We start from the raw sequence: 19,126 nt of genomic DNA on the forward strand, positions 1-19,126 counted from the left end.
TGTTTCACTACAAATGCAGCCATTGTTGAGTCTTCTGTTAAAGGAGACTATGATGCTGATGTTGATGCAGAATGGGCTTTTAGTGCAGAGTGCACTTACAATCCTGCTGGCCATGATGCATGCATGTCAATTGCTGGAGGTTCACATGTGTGGTATTTCAACAGGGGTACTACAAAGCACATTACCTCACATCGTGAATTGTTCACCTCTCTCGAGTCTATCCCTTATGGGAATTTTGTCACTTGTGCCAACAATGCCTCTTATCCGGTTCAGGGAGTTGGAAAGATTGTGCTTATTGCTGCAAATGGCAGTTCCTTCACACTTGTTGATGCACTTTATGTACTTGGGAACAAAAAGAATCTTTTGTGTGTATCCACACTTGCTAGAATTGGACTTGTAGTCAAATTTGTGGATGCCAAATGTACAGTTCATGATCTCAGATTTGGTGATGAAATTGTTGCATCTGGCTTTTTGTGCCATGGGCTGTATAATCTCACTTTGTATGAAAAGTGTGGACAAAATTTTGCAAATGCAGTTGCAGATTCAAGGGCTACTTTAGATGCAAAATTGTGGCATGCACATTTTGGACATCTGAAATTTGCTAGTTTGCTGCGTTTGCAGAAATATGATATAGTTGCTTCTTTGCCGCCTCTTGAAGCACCTGTCAAACATGTTTGTAAAGGCTGTATTTTGGGTAAGATGCAGCGTTCAAAGTTTCCAAAGGATGGTTCAGTTAGGGCCAGATGCAGGTTGCAGCTTGTGCATACTGATGTTTGTGGGCCCATGCAAACTCCGTCCCTGGGCAATTACCTTTACTTCATGACTTTCATTGATGACTAATCCAGACATGCGTGTGTATTTCCGCTTAAAGCGAAGTCCAAAGATTTTATGTGCTTCAAACAATTTTTGGCTATGGTTGAAAATGAAATTTCCACTCTGATCGAGGGGGGGAGTATATGTCTCATGAATTTAATGCATTTCTGGCTAGTCATGGGATAAAACACCAACGTGCATTGCCTTATACACCTCAGCAAAATGGTGTTGCTGAGAGGAGAAACAGGTCACTTACGGAAATGGCACGATGTATGGTCAAAAATCAAGCTTTGCTGCATTCTTTTTGGCTTGAGGCCATCATGTGTGCCACTTATGTACTTAACAGGTGTTCTATGAAAGCTTTGTAGTCTATTACCCCATATGAAGCATGGCATGATAGAAAGCCTTTTATTGAGCACATGATGTTTTTGGTTGTTTGGCATATGCTTTGGTGCCACAAACACAACAAAAAAAAATTGGATGATAAGGTTGTCAAATGTATTTTTGTTGGTTATAGTGCTGAAAGAAAAGGTTACAGGTTGTATCATCTGCAAACAAAGCTTATTTTGGTTTCACGAGATGTAGTTTTTGTGGAAGATTCTGTTCAGCCCTTGTTGTCATGTACTAGAGACAGTAATCTCAAAGGACATTTATGACACTTTGTTGCCTCTTTTGAATGGTAAAAGTTGAATGTAAATTCCAATGAGTGAAATATATAGCCTATGGGGGTTATCAAAAATGTTACAGATCACCCTATTAATTGATGAAGATGTACGTAGTGTACTTGATGAGTAAAGGGCTGAAAATGAGTAGGCTAGAGGTATGCCAAAATGGCTGGTGCATACATTCCGTGATAGTGAATTGGATGCACCTTTGTCTAGTCGTACTCGTTCAAGCGCTGGCCATGCATCTTATACATCATATTGTTATGATTTGGTTGTGTCTAGCTTACATGATGTTGAGGAACCTCTGTCTTTTGATGAAGCACATAATTCAAAAAATTGGATGGCTGCCATGCAATCAGAATATGACGCACTTATAGAAAATGACACATGGACTTTATTTAATTTGCCTACTGTTAAAAAGGCCATTGGTAAAAAGTGGGGTTACCATTGTCGTATGACTACTATTCGTGTTCTAGGTGCATTGGCAACTCGTTTTGGTTGGGATGTACATCAGTTAGAAATTGTTACTACTTTCTTGAATGGTGACATATTTGAGGAAGTTAATGTAACATAGCCTCGTGGTTTTGTCATGAAAGGACAAGAGGACAAAGAGATATTGGAGGAAAGGATTTTGGATAGTTATGTTGAGTTTACTTTGGGTGACGGTCTTTGCATAGCTAAACGTGATTTCCATGAGCATATTATAGATATCATGAAAAGAAAGAGGCAGACTCTTGTTGAGTCTATTCCTCCATAATCATAGGGTAAAGGAGAGCCATGGAAGGCACAAGAAATACATGTATAAGACATGGAATGTGATGATAATGTGGTAGGATGCTACCACTCTTGTGGAATAGATATTTGTGTTAGATTTTTGAATGACGATGATGAAGATGATGCCTCACATAAAAGACACTACTGTAAAAGTCATTGGGAAAGAGCGGCAAAAGAAACTTTGGTCAAGGTGGGTGACCTTGAAGAGCTATATGTTGCATTGATAGATCATGGCTCCAAAATTAATATTATGTTTAAGATTATTTACATGAAGGGAAACTTTCCAATAGAAACTATTCATGGTTGGGGATGATTAGAGCTACCAAAAACATTAAAGGACATCTCTCTGGGGAATAGGGACTAGCAGAGTAAGTAGAGACCGAGTACAAAATTGTACCAAAGAAAGTAAGACCAATGCCCTTGCCTTTACCATCAAATTATGGGGAAAAGCTAGAAGAAACCTCTTTCAAACAAAATCCTAGAGATTTAAAAAGAATTGGACAGAATTTCATAATGGAATCTCCAAAAGAACGAAAGGTTCATTGTGGGGAGTTTTTAACATAAGAAGAGAAGAGGTGTTTTACAAAACTTTTATCAAGACATGGTAAGGCTTTTGCTTTACAGCCACATGAGATAGGATGTGTTGATCCTAGTATTTTTGCACCTATGGTGATCTTCACTATCCCTCATGAACCTTGGCATTTACATCCAATTTTGGTCTCAAAAGCACATCAAAAAAACTCACTCATAGCACAATGGCTGCATCCTTAAGTAGATTCTAAGAGAGAAACAACCATGCTTGTCACTATAGACCTCATTGCAAGTTGGTGCTATATCATAAAACACTTAGCTTGGCGTGTTGCAGACTTTTGGTACACCAATAGGCCAGAAAATCTAATTCACCAATGCCTCTACTCTACGACAAGACTAGTTTCATGCCATAGCTTTTGTAGACAAAGTCAGGCGTTAGTGCTAGAATTAGCCTCAAGGGCCCTTCTCACACCCTTAAGAATACTTGTATGATCTTTCATACCATTAAAAGGATAAGGGAGCTACTTTTGTTCCTTCTTGCACCCAACCCCCTTATCTTATATGCTCCTTTACCTATCTTTAGGGGAGCCTAGAACATAGTACACTAGTTGGCCTTGCCTCAAACCCTTTCCCACTATGAACACACTACCCTTGTCCTTATAAGGTTTCTTCCATCAAACAATGAATCACCTTGGACCAAACTTTTAAGCTATCCCAAAAAAGACTCAATCATGAGGCTAAGGATCACTCACATCTCATATATAGATGCAATATGTGTTCCTTGATCAATTCTTCAATTTGCCACTACACTTCCCTTTCAACTCGTCTTCTTCTTCATCTATTGCATCCAAATTTGATTCTTTTTAGTAGCTCATCCTTGATATTCTTATCTTGTAGAGGCATTTGGCCTACAAAATATATTTTGCAGATGAATGTAGTTTATAGGCAATCATAGAGGATGACATCAAGGGGTGGAACATCACCATGTACATCATCATCCTAAGGTAGGAGTCTACATTTGATATCAAATGGCCTATCGCATGGGTTATCCCACACATGTTGTGAATGGTAACGAGATGGTGCACATGCCATAAGAGATGGTGCACAGGACAAAGCCCATGCTGAATCAAGGGAAGGGAGGATCTGACTCATCCCCATTAAGTCTGTTTGATTGCCATAGTTGTTGCAAGTTGCAAGATGCAGCACCACAGAAAATAGAACTCCATTTCTAGAGGTCCAAGCTTACTTTTGAGTCTTACCCCTCACCCATGGTAGATGACAAAATACAACATGGTAATCAAGATAGAATGAAGCTATGGCCAAACTACTAATATGTTTGAAACTAATACATGTAGTTTTCATCCATCAAACTGACATATTTTCATCATCCTTTTGCATCATGAAGATAGGCTAAATTCCTTGGCCAGCCCTTTCTAGGTAAATGGATTCAAAGGATGTCCATTTCCTTTTTAGAGAAGCCTTTCCATTCATTTGCTAGAACTAGGTAATAAAAAGTGGAGCGAGGATGACCCATGCTAATACCTTCCCCCCTCAACATGACTAATGTCCAATATATTTGTTGCCATCTTTGGTATGTAGCCAAAATGAATATGTGATCAACCACAAAAAAACTAAAATATTTGGCCATGATCCACCAGAACGACATGCATTAAGTTCAGTTTAGGAAAGTGAGTGCAAGTATGGAGATATAGTCTTTGTGAATCCATGAAGACAATTCTACTTCCTTGGCCAAACCTTGTTTGATAAGGGCATTCTAAGGATAACGCCTCTAGGGAGAAGCCTTCCCTTTCAATTGCAAAGAAAAGTGCAAAGAGCTTCCCAAATCTAGCCCTGTTGGGTTCTATGTTGGGTCTATAGTACAGGAGGAATACTTTGCATACATGTCAACCAATCATCACCCTAAATTTGTTTATTCACATTAGAATAATTTTATACACCTTCTAAATTGAAGTATGAGAGCATGTGTGAGGCGACATGCATCACCTTGGAATTAGCTTGAAGGGCCCTTTTCACACTCGTAAGAATAATGGTATGAGCTTTGATACCATTGAAAGGAAATGGGAGCTAATTATGTTCCTTCCTGCACCCAACCCCCTCCTATAAAATAGGCTCCCTCCCCATTCTATAGGGAACCTAGAACATAGTACAGGAGTCAGCCTTGCCTCGAACCCTTTCCCTCCAGGGACACACTACCGTTGTCCTTTTAAGGTTTCTCCGCTCACACTACCCTTGTCCTTTTAAGGTTTCTCCGCTCAAACAATGAATCGCCTTCGACCAAGCTTTTGGGCTATCCCAAAAAAGACTGAATCGTGAGGCCAAGGATCACTCACATCTCATATACAAGCAATATGTGTTCCTTTGTCAATCCTTCAATTTGCTACTACACCTTTCCTTGCAACTTGTCTTCTTCCTCATCTATTGCATCATTTGATTTTCTTTTAGTAGCTCATCCGTGATATTATTCTCTTGTAAAGGCATTTGTCCTATAAAATATATTTTCACGTGAATATAGCAAGGGTGAGATCAAGGGGTGGGACCTCCCCATATACATTATCATCCTAAGGTAGGAATCTACACTTGATTTCAAATGGCCTATCACATAGGTTATTCCACACATGCTGTGGCTGGAAAAGAGTCGGTGCACACACCCTAAGAGTTGGTGGAAAAGACAAAGCCCATGCTCAATTGAGGGAAGGGGTGATCCAACTTATCTCCATTGAGTCTCTCTCTCTCGACATTGAAATGAATAACATCGACAGTAATTCTTGTTGACCCAGATCAAGGCCTCAATGATCAAGATTATAAGAGAAATAAGCAGTGAAAGAAATTTGAATGAATGGAAAGAATGTAAGTTTTAACAACACTAAACTAATGTCAACATGTATAATCTCCTTCTTGGAATATCTTTCTTGACAATAAAATGCAGCCCATACTTTCGTAATTTTAGAATGTAAACAATATTAAGTTTTTGCAGCAATAAAATCTTGCCCATTGTTGAAGGCAATATGTCACAAATCAACATGCTAATAATAATCGTCCTAAGATCTCTTCCTCTCCATGCAACATGTGGATATGCTTTTCTTGCATTTGGAAACAAGGTGTCAAAAATGGACCTTTGAATAATGAAAATAAATTTCAATAAAAAAAAGCATAGTAAGGACAATCTTGTAAAGCTTTGGCTAGTCAAACAAGGTGAAGAATCACATGGGTGTTCGAAAACAAGAGAAACTCACATGCCCATTGAATAAATTTTAGAGAATTAAGAAAAGGACCTTGCCAGCTAAAAATACTTATACAAAATTTAGCATGCCCATTTAGTACCCAAAAGAGTAGTGGGGGCAATGGGGACAATCAAAACTGGGAGAAGAGTTGCTCAAAGGTGGATATGTGGTGGGAGGCAAGGGCAAGGGAAATGGAGAGGCCACCAACACCAGAGGGGCGAGGAAGCATGAAAGCGAGGCCTTGAAATGGGATGTCAACATGGCCCATAAAGATGGGGCAGCCCCAACCAAAGTCGCAATCGTGGATGGAAAGGTGGGTCCAAGAGGTTATAGAAACATTAGGAGTACCAAAGGTGTTGGCACCTTGAACAAGAAACTCTAGGCCAGGTTGTAGCTCCAAATAATCAAGTGCTGATCGTAAATATTCATTGTCCATATGTGCAATTGCTTCCCTAATCCTTTGGGCACGCACACTTAGTGGGCCTTTGTCTAGCTCACTGACTTGTGCCATGGGCGTGGAAGTGAAGATGGCAATGCCAAAGTAGCCTCTTAGCAAGGCAAATTGCAATCGGCTTCTCCCTTCTAATGCTAGGTACAACTTTGTCTCTTGTTTCTCAATCAGCCCTCATCCCCTTGACTTACACCTCCACAGATGTGCTGCCATTGCCTCGTATGTGTTGTCCATCACCCCTCTTGTTCCATCCATTGCCTTCGCTTGCAGCTCCATAACCTGCCAAAGTTAAAATGCTCAATATCAACAAGTTTTCCTAGAAAACACCGTAAATGTAGCACCACATAGTAAATATGTTCAAATTACACAAAATATAGACATAATATTACAATTAATTATGAGCAACCGTAGCGGCAATCGTCACTTGTGATTGGACTAACACCCTACAAAAGAAAATGCTTAATACACATCCCGAGACCCATCGTGGATGAAAAAAATCAAACATGGTAACGATAACAAACTGAAGATGCCACTAATAAAACTAAAATAAAATGAACATGCGTTAAGTTCATTTTAGGAAAGTGCATTTGACAAGGGCATTTTAAGGATATTGCCTCTAGAGAGAAGCATAAAGTACAAGAGGAATACTTTTCATCCATGTCTACCAGTCAATACCCTAAAGTTTTTTATCCAGTCTAGCATAAAGTTATACACCTTTTTCTAGATTGAAGTATGAGACCATGTGTGAGGTGACATGCATCACCTTGGATGCACACAAAAACAACCACATCACCCATAGGGTCCTCTCTCTCTCTCTCTCTCTCTCTCTCTCTCTCCCTCCCAGAATGTGGCTTCATTAGCCACCCAAATTCAAGCAAATGATGCTACCATCCCCTTCAAAGTGGAGGAGTGCCTACAAGAACGTCGTCGTAGGGAAGGCCTTGAATTGATTATGCGCATCAGTGAGTTACCCTCCTCTTGTGGGAGGAGAATGACGATTTTCCTACTACCTAAACCAAGCTCAACAATGCTATCCAACGAGTCAAGTTTGACAATCCCACCATCAAATTCGTCGATCAAAATCCCCGCACCAACCAAGGAGACCAAAGAGGACCGCATAGCACTCTTGAAGGAAATGCATCTTCTCAAGGGCACAACCATATGGATTGGCGAGGCTCTAACCCCCGCCCAACTCAAGATAAAGAAGCAAGAGCTGCACAAGGTACAAGATGCACGGGCCGCAGGTAAGTACGTCGTCTATCGTGGTGGTACAACCATCATCGAGGAGTTTCGCACATGGAAACCCACCCAACATCCACCTCCCCCCCTTAGCCACCCCTATCCCCCTAGGCAACATTTGTTGCAATTTTGTTGTATCACACACCCCCTCTCCCCCCCCCCCCCCCCCCCCCCCCCCAACATCTACATGTGTTATTGCATACATTGTATCCTCTTAGATAGAGGAGCCTCTATTGTACATGTTTTTTTGATTGTCCGAGAGGTCATATTTGACTTCCGAGGATGATAATGGAATCTATCTATATATTTACCCCTCACAACACACACATCCAATCATATGCACAATATCATACCAATGAATGTATGCATGCTTTAAGTTAAAGTCCAAGGTGAGCTTTAAAACTACATTGAAATGCATAACATCGACAGTAATTCTTGCTGACCCAGATCAAGACCTCAACGATCAAAATTATAAGAGAAATGAGTAGTGAAAAAAATTAGAATGAATGGCAAGAATGTAAGTTTTAAGAACACCATACAGACTAATGTAAGTTTTAAGAACACCAGACTAATGACAATAAAATGCCGCCCATACTTTTGTAATCCTAGAATGTAATAAAGTCTTGCCCATTGTTGATGGGAAAATGTCACAAATCAACATGCTCTACACGCAAGTATTTTTGAAAAATATTAATCATCCTAAGATCTCTTCCTCTCCATCCAACATCTGGATATGCTTTTGGAAACTAGGTGTCAAAAGTGGACCTTTGAATAATGAAAATGCACTTCAATAAAACAAAGCAATAGGCCCGAGCAATTTTGGTAATGGGGTCTGTTAGATGGTATCTAGGGAGATACCTTTGTGAGGTTAAGTGTTTTGTAGGGGTGCTTTCTCTTTTGTCGAGAGAGAGGAGACAAAAAGATTTTTTTTGTAGTGGGAGATAGAGAGACAAATGTCATCTGCAGGTGGCTTCGCGACAGTTATTTTTTAATGAGACTTTTTTTGTAATGGGAGTTATTTTGCATTGCGTGGCAGTAGGGCGGAGAGCAGACGATCGATATGCCATGGAATTTGGAAAGGGTGTTATGCTGTGCAACATGCGAGGGAGATGGCAGGCGGACAGACGAGGGCAATGCTGCCAGTGCAGACATAGGCGGAGAGAAACCCAACAGAGGAGAGTGGCTGAGAGAGAGAGAGAGAGAGCCTCAAGGGAGGTGCAGGCCAACCAGCATTGCGCCCATGCAGCCCGATCATCCGCCCTCCCTTCGACTTCTCACTTCGGCACTAGTCCGGCTGCAGGGTGCTGGTCGCAGCAGTTATCACGATGAGGGCATGAAAAAGGAGACGGAGACCCTGCGAAGAGTTTAAGGGCTCCAGAGGAAGAAGACAACCCTCTTTTCATCTTCCTTGGAGTACCAAACCTCCACTCCTTGCCCTGAGTGATGCTTCAAAGAAGTCGGGAGCAAGCAGGCAAGGGGGGTGAATCGAGCGAGCGGGCGAGAATTGCGGTTGGCCTGGCGCGCGATGCGAGGGGGAGCATGGAGCGAGCGGCCAAAGCGGGGTGCTCAGGGGTGTTTTCTTTTGCCTTAAAATTGAAGATTTGAAAGGAATCTTCTGAGTTAATTAATGGGTTGTGCCGAACGTAGACCCAATAGTATATGTACCTCTAATCTTCCAAGCAGGTCACGTTAGATAGAATCTAAGAAGATCCCTTGGGCTTGGGCACTACAAAAGAAAGACGGAGGTTTTTCTAATCAATGCCCGACGAAGAGAGAGCAGAATATGTTTTTTTTTTTAATATCAAATGCAGTCACAGATGGCGTAGAATGCAGGCCGCTGGCGGTTGCTAGCTCCTGTGTTGGGTAGAAAGAGACAAGGGCATGGGACTCCATCAGCGCAACTAGCTGAGCACTTGTGAGGCAGGAAAGCGCGCTGGAGCCCATGCGGTCGAAGGCAACATTGGTTGGGGGAAAGATCGTTATTCCAGGTGGAGAATCATGAGACTGCAACACTTTATCGACACCAGTAGCGAGACAAACTGGCTGAAATTTCCTGCTTGTGAGATGATTTGAGTTAAATTGACGGGCGGTGGTGCAGGACCGCCAATGCCAGAGGGTATAAGGACTTGATCCACAACAAGCAAGCTGATATTGAAAGGAAACTTCTCAAGAGAGGAGCCGATTGTGGCAAAAGAAATGTTTCCAGGGCTGTGAGCCTTCGCAACGCCCTCAGAGACAGTGATGTTGAGAAATCCGTCCTCGCCCTCGGCGAGTCCAGCTGTCTGATACAATGTGGTTATGGTTGCAAAGCCGTCTGCTAGTGTTCTAAGCTTTCAGGGGCCTCATAATCCAAGAGCACATGAAAGCTCGGGATGTTGAAGAGGGATTGTCGATCCAGCAGGAGCAGGAGCAGGAGCAGATGGAAGAGAGGGTAGCAGATGTAGTCTGGAGGAAGCGGATGGGGAGGAGGACGAGGACGAGGACGAGGGGGAGGAGATTTGCATGTTTGTAGGTTTGCATGCCCCCAACAAGCCCATTGAGATGCTCAGATTGACTGCTCACAAGACCAGAGGGCAGGGCAGGGCAGGGCGGGCGTGAGGGGGAAGGGAAAAACAGGCAAATAGAATGGAGCGCATGAATCAACTCCAGCTGAACGCCTGGTTTCAAAAGTCAAGGTGTTCGAAGAATCGTTGAAGGAAATTAATTGATGAAAGTAAAGTAGACCCAAATAAGGCCCGACCAATCTTCTAAAGGTTTGGCTAGCCAAACAAGGTGAAGAATCACATGGGTGTTCTAAAACAAGAGAAACTCACATGCCCATTGAATCAATCTTAGAGAATTAAGATAAGGACATTGCAAGCTAAAAATACTTATACAAAAGTGAGCATGCCCATTTCGTACTAAAAAGAGTACTAGGGGCAATGGAGACCGTCAAAACTGGTAGAAGAGTTGCTCAAAGGTGGGCATATAGTGGGAGGCAAGGGCAAGGGAAATGGAGAGGCCACCACCACCAGAGGGGCTTGGAAGCATGAAAGCGAGGCCTTCAAATGGGATGCCAACAGGGCCCATGAAGATGGGGCAGCCCCAACCAAAAGTCGCAATCGTGGATGGAAAGGTGGGTCCAAGAGGTGATACGGACATTAGGAGTGCGAAAGGTGTGGGTACCTTGAACAAGAAACTCTAGGCTAGGTTATAGCTCCAAATAATCAAGTGCTAATAGTAAATATTCATCGTCCATACGTGCGATGGCCTCCCTAATCCTTTGGGCACCCACACTTAGTGGGCCTTTGCCTAGCTCACAGACTTGTGCCATGGGTGTGGCAGTGAAGATGGCATTGCCAAAGTAGCCTCTTGGGAAGGCTAGTTGCAATGGGCTTCTCCCTTTTATTGCTATGTACAATTTTGTCTCTTGTTTCTCACTCAACCCTCGTGCCCTTGACACACATTTCCACACATGTGTTGCCACTGCCTCATATGTGCTGTATGTCACCCCTCTTGTTCCATCCATTGCCGAGTGCTCGAGTGAGGAAGAAAAAGTTGGAGGCCACATTGGCGTTCGTATTTGTAGGCCCACTGTCATTATATATGATGTGAAGAGAGATTGTTCTTGCATTTTTCCACTATATTTGGTTGTAGTGCAGTGCCGCGATCATATTTGCTAGAGGGCAATAGTGAAGGGTAAGGTTGATACTCGATGTGCGAAAATGTTGGTGTAGATGGGTCATGCGTCCGCAAAAGGGTACGGTTGATAAAAGGATGACGTCGAATTCCTTCCCCCCTTTGCTATGTCTGCTGATGTGTTCACGAAGTGGGTACAAGAGATCCCATCAGAAACATGGTGCTCCATCCCCACACCAAGCGAGGCCCCTCATCATTGAAACAATGTTACCTCTATAGATTATTTGTGTCGACTACTGCTACAAAATAAACCATTATGGTGCATATAATTACATAGGATGTGGTCACTCTTTTGTGTGTATGTCACATGAGGCACATGTTGTCTAAGGGCAAGAGTGGTGCAAAATCACCAAAGTCATTTGATAATAGCATCGATCTCTGCCTCGACAAGAAGCACACCCTCAGCAATACAATTAAGGTGGATATTTCCATCATTTGAGGACCTCAACAACCTTCCTGCCACTGGGGTAGAAGGGCACTAGTGCCTTCTCCAAAACCTCATAAGAGAAGAAGTCGTCTCTATTATGTTTTGTGTCAAGGGTCCTTCTATAGAAGTAGCTGGCAAAGCATAGAAAAACATATTGTAAACATGATTCAAAGCTCTAGCCCTTCAAATATCAATGTCTCTCTCTCTCTCTCTCTCTCTCTCTCTCTCTCTCTCTCTCTCTCTCTCTCTCTCTCTCTCTCAATTACCGAGAAAAGTATTAGCACTTTTGAGTTTTGCATGCCATGCAGAACGTGATGAGTGGCCGCATCTCTTCTTATAGAGAAGGCTCTCTCTCTCTCTCTCTCCTTGGATTGCTCCTACGACGTTAAATGTCTCTCTCTCTCTCTCTCTCTCTCTCTCTCTCTCTCTCTCTCTCTCTCTCTCTCTCTCTCTCTCTCTCTCTCTCCCCCCCCCCCCCCGCTTCCCCGGCAACTACGTGGTGCTGTAGAATCATAGTACAATACTGCAAGGTTCGTAATTATCACCCAAACCTCCACAACTATGCGTTTACTTGGACAGCGCACAACGCACGGTTACTTGCAAAATAAGGAACAATTTACACTTGTATATCAACATAGTACTGCATCAACCACGCGAGATGACGAGAGATGCTTGAAGAGTAGGCTGAATGCCTCTATGCCCCGCATAGGGAGGACGATGGGATTCATACATGACTTTCTCACAAAGGGAGTGTACAATACATATCCTATTTCCATGGAGAAGATAACCATCCTGCAAGGTAATTGGTTCCTCTTTCTTCCCCAACCCAAGGGCTGACATTATGTCTTTAAAGTCTGGGTCAATAGCATACTCATCTATCATAGAAGATATATAATTGTGAGTAGCTATAGACACTGCATTAACTTTCGGTCGTCGTGAAAGTGCATCAACCACTTGATTGTGCTTACCATCAATGTGAAATTGCAAAATAAAATTTTCCCACCTCATTTGTTTGTCAAAGAGCTTGGTTTGTGTCATGAAGTAGTTGGATTTTGGTGGTCTGTTTGTAAAATAAATGGAGTCCCCAACAGATAGTGCTTCCATGTGTCTAGGGCATGTAGAGCAGCTAAAAGGTCATTCTCATAAATGCATAAGATGTGTTCATCTGTATTGAGACTTCGGCTCTCGTATGCTATGGCAAGTCCTTCTTGAAGCAAGACTGCTCCAAGGTAATCACCACAAGCATCACATTGGACCTCAAATGGATTTGAGAGATCCGGAAGCATGAGGATTGGTTGGGAGCTAAGATTGTCTTTGAGCTTGTCAAAAGCATTTTTCTCCTTAGCACTCCATGAATACTAAACGTTCTTCTTTGTTAAGTCATGTAATGGTCCTGCTATTTGAGAGAGTTTTTGCTATGAAGCGTCTATATATGCACATAAACTAATAAAGCTTCTTAGATCATGTAATTCCTTGGATTAGTTCATGCTTTTATTACGTCTAACTTTTATGGACTCATATGGATACCATCTTGAGAGATAATATGACCTTAGTATTGAATCTCTTGAAGTAAAATTTTGCTTTTCTTTTGGTTGAAAAAAGCTTGTTCTCCCTCAAATGTTGAAAAATCTCTTGGAGATGTTGCTTGTGTTTCTCCAAGGACTTGGAGTAGATGATGAGATCATCAAAGAACACTCCATTGAATTTACGGTAGGGTCTAAATATTTTCTCCATTAGACAATTGAACATGGCTAGTGCATTGGTCAAGCCAAAAGGTATGACTAGATATTCATAAAGACCAAACTTTGTACAAAACACGATCTTTAGGATATCTTCATCCACTATCCTTATTTGATGATAGACACTTTTAAGATCAATCCTACTGAAGTAGGTAGAACCTTGTAGCTTATCAAACAGATCTTCTCCCCGAGGCACATAAAATTTGTTTTTGATAGTGATATGGTTTAGTGCTCGATAGTCCACACACATACGGTATGTACCATCTTTCTTTTATACTAAAAGGATTGGATAACAAAAGGGAGAGGAGGTAGGCCTCATCATCTCTTTTTCAACCAAATTTTGTACTTGCCTCATGATCTCCTCTGGTTGAGCTTTGGAAGCTCGATAAGGAGGCTTGTTAGGTGGTGAGCTTCCTGGTAGGATCTCAATTTGATGGTCACCAAATCCTTTTACCAGGAAGCTCACCACCTAACAAGCCTCCTTATTTGATGGTGAGCTTCCTGGTAGGAGATCAATTTGATGGTCACCAATTTGTTAAATCATCTTGTAATCCTTTTAGAAAGTTAGACAAGTCTAACTATCTTCTTGATTCCTACCATTTAAATTTGATGAAACATTAGGACCTTTTAGGGACTCTGACAAAAATCATGTACGTAAAAACTTAGCTCTTCATTGATTTATCAAAAGCAAGATGATTTAAAAGTGACGTAGTATGACCAGACTCACTAGTATCTATATACATGTTCTTTTGCTTGTAGTAAATTAGATTATCCTTTTAGGGAACTTCATGTTCGCTGCCATGCGGTTGAACCATGGTGCCCCTAGGATAGCATCCTCATGTTGGAGAGGAGAGATGAAAAAGTATTCTTTGTTGATGTAGCTTTGGACATAAAGCCTCAACTTCCCAATCAAGGGAGTAATAGAGGCTTGTTGTCCCTTGAAAGCTATATTGGAAGTAGCAATATCTCCCATGTTGAAAGCTTGAATGCCCACTCCATTGAGATGAAGTTGTGAGTAGAGACAAGGTCAAACAAGATGATGGAATCATGCTCCCTTACCTTTCCCCAAGCATAGGAGAGAGGTTGTTATGAGCGTGTATAGAACTAGAAGAGAGCAAGAGGAGGCGCTCACAATATACAAGAACTTGGGACTCGATGTTAGACGTGAAGCTAGACCTATGTCATCAGTCTCTAGTAGAACTCAGTTCCTAATGCAGATAGATGAACATGATTGTGTCAAGGACAAAATCACTGGCAGATATCCTTCAAACAAAAATCCAAAAATATCAAAAACATCGAGAAAGACGAGGAAGGATACTCAAGCAAAACTGAAGAAACAGGATAGGGAGCCAACCATGACACGAGTTGAGCGAAAAAAGAAATATCAAGAGTTGAAAAAATCTCTAAAGGAGATATATATGACCAAATGGAAACCAAGGAAGAGGATGGTAAAGATGTAATGAGTGTTTCATCCCATTACAAGCAATATACTCTCCAAGATTAAAAAATCATAGTCGAACAACCTGTTAGAGAACTACGAAAAAAAGGTGAGTCCTACGAAGGGCCTAAAAACGTGAAAAAGATAGATTTGGCTGAACCAGGAGAAGAGCCTAGGCTTGCTTACATTTCAAATGACCTAACAGACAAAGAAGAAGATCTTTTGTTAAGCTTGCTCAAAGAATACCAAGATATCTTCGCTTGGTCTTATAAGGATCTCAAGGGTGTTGATCCAAAAATTTGTTAACATACCATACCCATGAGAGATAATGACAAACCAAGTAGACAAAGGCCATACACATATAATGAGACATTTTCTAGGAAGATCAAAGAAGAGATTGAAAAACTAAAGGAAGCCAAATTCATTTATGAAATTGAACACACAGATTGGCCTTTGTCTACTTGGTTTTTTGGGTACTACCCCTAGACCAACAACAATCAAGGGTATTCAAGCCTTCATGGGACATTGTGGATATTACAGACATTTCATTTACATGTATGCTATAATTGCAAAACCCATATATAGCTTGATTACACACTTTGAATGGAATGAAGCATGTGAAGAATCCTTCCTGAAGCTTAAGCAAGCTCTCACTTCATCTCTAATATGAAAGCACCAGATTGGAATAAGATATTCCACATACATGTAGATGCTTCCAATTCTGCCATTGGGTGTATACTAGCTCAACTAGGAGATGGGAAAATTGATTTTCCTATTTCTTATGCTAGCCGACAGTTGAACATGGCAGAGAAGAATTATACCACCACTGAAAGGGAAGGATTAGGAATGATCTATGCCATAAAAAAGTATAGACATTACCTATTAGCAAACAAATTTTTGTTCTTCGTGGACCACCAAGATTTATTGTACTTGGTCAACAAGACATGCAACACAGGAAGAATAGTGAGATGGTTCATCATTTTTCTGGAATTTGATTTCACTGTGGTTGTAAAAAAGGGCATCACTCATCAAAGAGCATATCATTTGTCAAGGATTGTTTCAGGAGAATCACCCAAAGGAGTAGATGATGATCTACCAGATGCCTATTTGTTCTCCGTGGAAATGATACCTCAATGGTCAGAAAATATGGTATCATTGATGACCATAGTTCAAGTGGATTCACAAATACCACTTCCCATTACAATCGGATTAATCAAGCAATCGGCTATGTATCAATTACTAGCTAGTAGGCTATACAAAAGAAACCGAGATGGAATATTGTTCTTATGCATTAATCCTGAAGAGAAAAACCAATACCTAAGTTAAGCACATATTACCATAGTAGGACTTCACTTTGTGGAAGATCAAACAATGCAAATGATCTTGACACTTGGAGTATTTTGGCCAACTATGAGGAGTGATGTTCGATATTTTGTAATGGATTATCCTCAATGTAAAAAATAGACACCCATACCTCATGTAAGATTGTTCCAAATGTCACCCTCTCCTAAGTGGAGTAACTATCTCGTTACTTACTTATCGAGCCGAGCATTTCCTAAGGATATGAGTAAACATCATCAAAGAGAAATTGAAGCAAAAGAAAGAGACTATGCTCTTATTGGAAACCAATTGTATCAGAGAGATAAGGATCAACATTTGCATCTTTGTGCAAATGAAGACGAATATATTTAGATTATAGAACAAGCACATGCTAGATTAGCTGGAGGTCACTTTTCTAGTGAGACCATCACAAGAGCAATCTTAATGGTAGGCATATGGTGGCCAACACTTTTTGCAGATGCCAAAGAATATGTTCAAAGGTGTGATTCTTGTCAACGAGAAAAGATGCCAAGACGAGTAGATAGCATGCCCTTAAGATCAATGATGGGAGCTAGAGCCTTCGCAAAATGGGGTATAGACTTTGTTGGGCCAATATAGCCATCTGCTTATAGAACCCAAGCTCAATATATCATTGTAGCTAAGGACTATTTGACTAAGTTGATCGAGGCTAAAGAAACTCAAAATAATATGCCAGAACCACTGCCACATTCTTATATGAGTATGTGCTCACAAGATATGGACTACCAATAGAAATTCTTAGTGATAGGGGAACTCATTTCCTCAATGAGGTAATCGAGTATTTGCTTAATGAATTTATGGTCATCCATAACAAATTAGTTCCCTATCACCCACAAGCAAACAGACAAGCTGAGCATACAAATAAAATTCTTAGCTCGGTATTGACTAAAGTGGTTAGTCAGGAAGGACAGACTGGGAAATGAATCGCCATGCAGCTCTATGAGCTTATCGAGTTTCATTCAAAACGCCTTTGAATGCTAACCAGTACCAGTGTGTTTTTTCTACAATAATGAGGAGTTGGTAGTGCTTAAAACTTCTCGAGGATGCTATCCACGGGCCGACGACATGAGGTAAGCAGGTGCGTCAGATGGATCTAGCGGCGTCAGGAGGCCGAATGGGGTCAATACTTGCACATGGATGAGTACGGACACAACGTGGGTGTTTTATTGTGATACTTATGCTGAAAGGTCATCATGAGGACCATCTTTTGGGTCCACGTCACGTGGTTGCGAGACGCATTATTGGAAAAAGCTGAGTCCCAGGTGTGCAGATGGATGCAACAGGGTGACAACAATGCGCTCCGAGGTTAGGTTTTGGCCTGTTCGGGGTCCGTTTGAGGTCATCTAAAAGGCCAAGAGCGCCCAAATAATAAAGCTAAGTGTGGGAACTGAGTGTATCATTCCAAGAGTGTGTGCCGGGTCATTATAGAGGCGTTGTGTGTGTTTTCATCCCGCTCACACCGTGCTTGTTGACTAAGGTTCCACTTGAGGTGCTTGTCATGCTTGATGACTCTTGCAACAGCAATGTGCATAATGCATCAAAACTTGACAACTTTAGGATTTCCTTGGGTCATAAGTATCCAAGTACTAGCAAAAGTCTGGGTAGAATCTGGTAAGGCATCAAGAATAGAGTGCACAAGGGAACTGTTTGAAATGACTTCACCTACATAAATAAGTTGCTCATTGATATCCTTGACACCAGCAACAAAACTGTCCATATCATCTTCCTCATGCATAATCTTTGATTTTAGCTCTTTACGCAGCAAAGCAATTTTAGGCTCATTGCGGCTTGCATAAAGACCTGCTTGAATATCCCAAGCCTGTTTTGCAGATTTGGTTGAATGAATGTGAGGAGTAATGGTGCACTTCACAGACAACGCAATCAACACATGAGACTACGCATCCGTTACATCCCAATGAGCTTGTTCTATCGTAGGCAAAACAACTCTAACAGCAGCAATCCTTGCAGCAAGACCTGCAACATCCTCAACATCGCCTTCATCCTCAGAGCGAGGACGTACATCAATGCCCTGCACAATATTCCAGATGCCCTTTGCCACAAGAACATGTTGCATCATGTAGCGCATATAGGGTAATTGTCTCTATTCGGTCTTTCCTCAACAAACATCTTGAACACATTTGTGATGTTGTCAGCCATGGAAAATGCCTACACCTGATGTAAAAATTTCCCGCAATGACGATAAGCTGAGTGATACCACTACGTGCTATATAGCAGAACCCATGGTAGACTATATGGGACCTGCTATGTAGTATTTGGCACTAGCAAAAATTCTGCACAAAATAACAACATTGCCTATGCACACCTGGCTGTAGTGGAAAAGGAGGCGGCAATGAGCCCGAATAAAAAATCTGAGGAAACTGAGCTCTACAAGATCTCCCAAAATTTATGTCAACCTGCAAACGCTCATCAAAGCTCACAAAAATCAAAGAAAGTGCACAGGCATGTGCTGGAGCTGCTGGTGACTAAGCTCAGGAGGATGCAACCTGCTCTGATACAATTGTTGGAATTATGGTTGTAGAGAAACACACACAGCTTGGAGAAGACAAAGGAAGCTCAAGGCACACAACTGAGAGTGTGTTACTTAGTGTGCAATGGAAAGATAGATAGCCCTAGAACAAATGGGTGTATATACAATGCACGGGGGGGAAAACTCCTAAAGGGGGCAAAAATTCCCCGGTGGTCCTAGTGTGTTCACAGACATCACTACCATATGTATATGGTAACATAAACAGCTTTGATAATGGCACAT

At 41.6% G+C, this 19,126-nt stretch overlaps 2 pseudogenes; both read right to left on the reverse strand.

Annotated features, from left to right (window-relative positions):
• Window positions 1–6,155: 6,155 nt before the first annotated feature.
• LOC147445758 (shikimate O-hydroxycinnamoyltransferase pseudogene) lies at window positions 6,156–6,661 on the reverse strand (annotated as a pseudogene).
• Window positions 6,662–10,646: 3,985 nt separating this feature from the next.
• Window positions 10,647–12,148, reverse strand: LOC147445759 (shikimate O-hydroxycinnamoyltransferase pseudogene; annotated as a pseudogene).
• Between the last annotated feature and the right edge of the window lie 6,978 nt (window positions 12,149–19,126).

The sequence above is a fragment of the Adiantum capillus-veneris genome, chromosome 12 (genome assembly GCF_014529385.1).
Source record: "Adiantum capillus-veneris isolate H3 chromosome 12, ASM1452938v2, whole genome shotgun sequence".
In the NCBI taxonomy this organism is placed as follows: Eukaryota; Viridiplantae; Streptophyta; class Polypodiopsida; order Polypodiales; family Pteridaceae; genus Adiantum; species Adiantum capillus-veneris.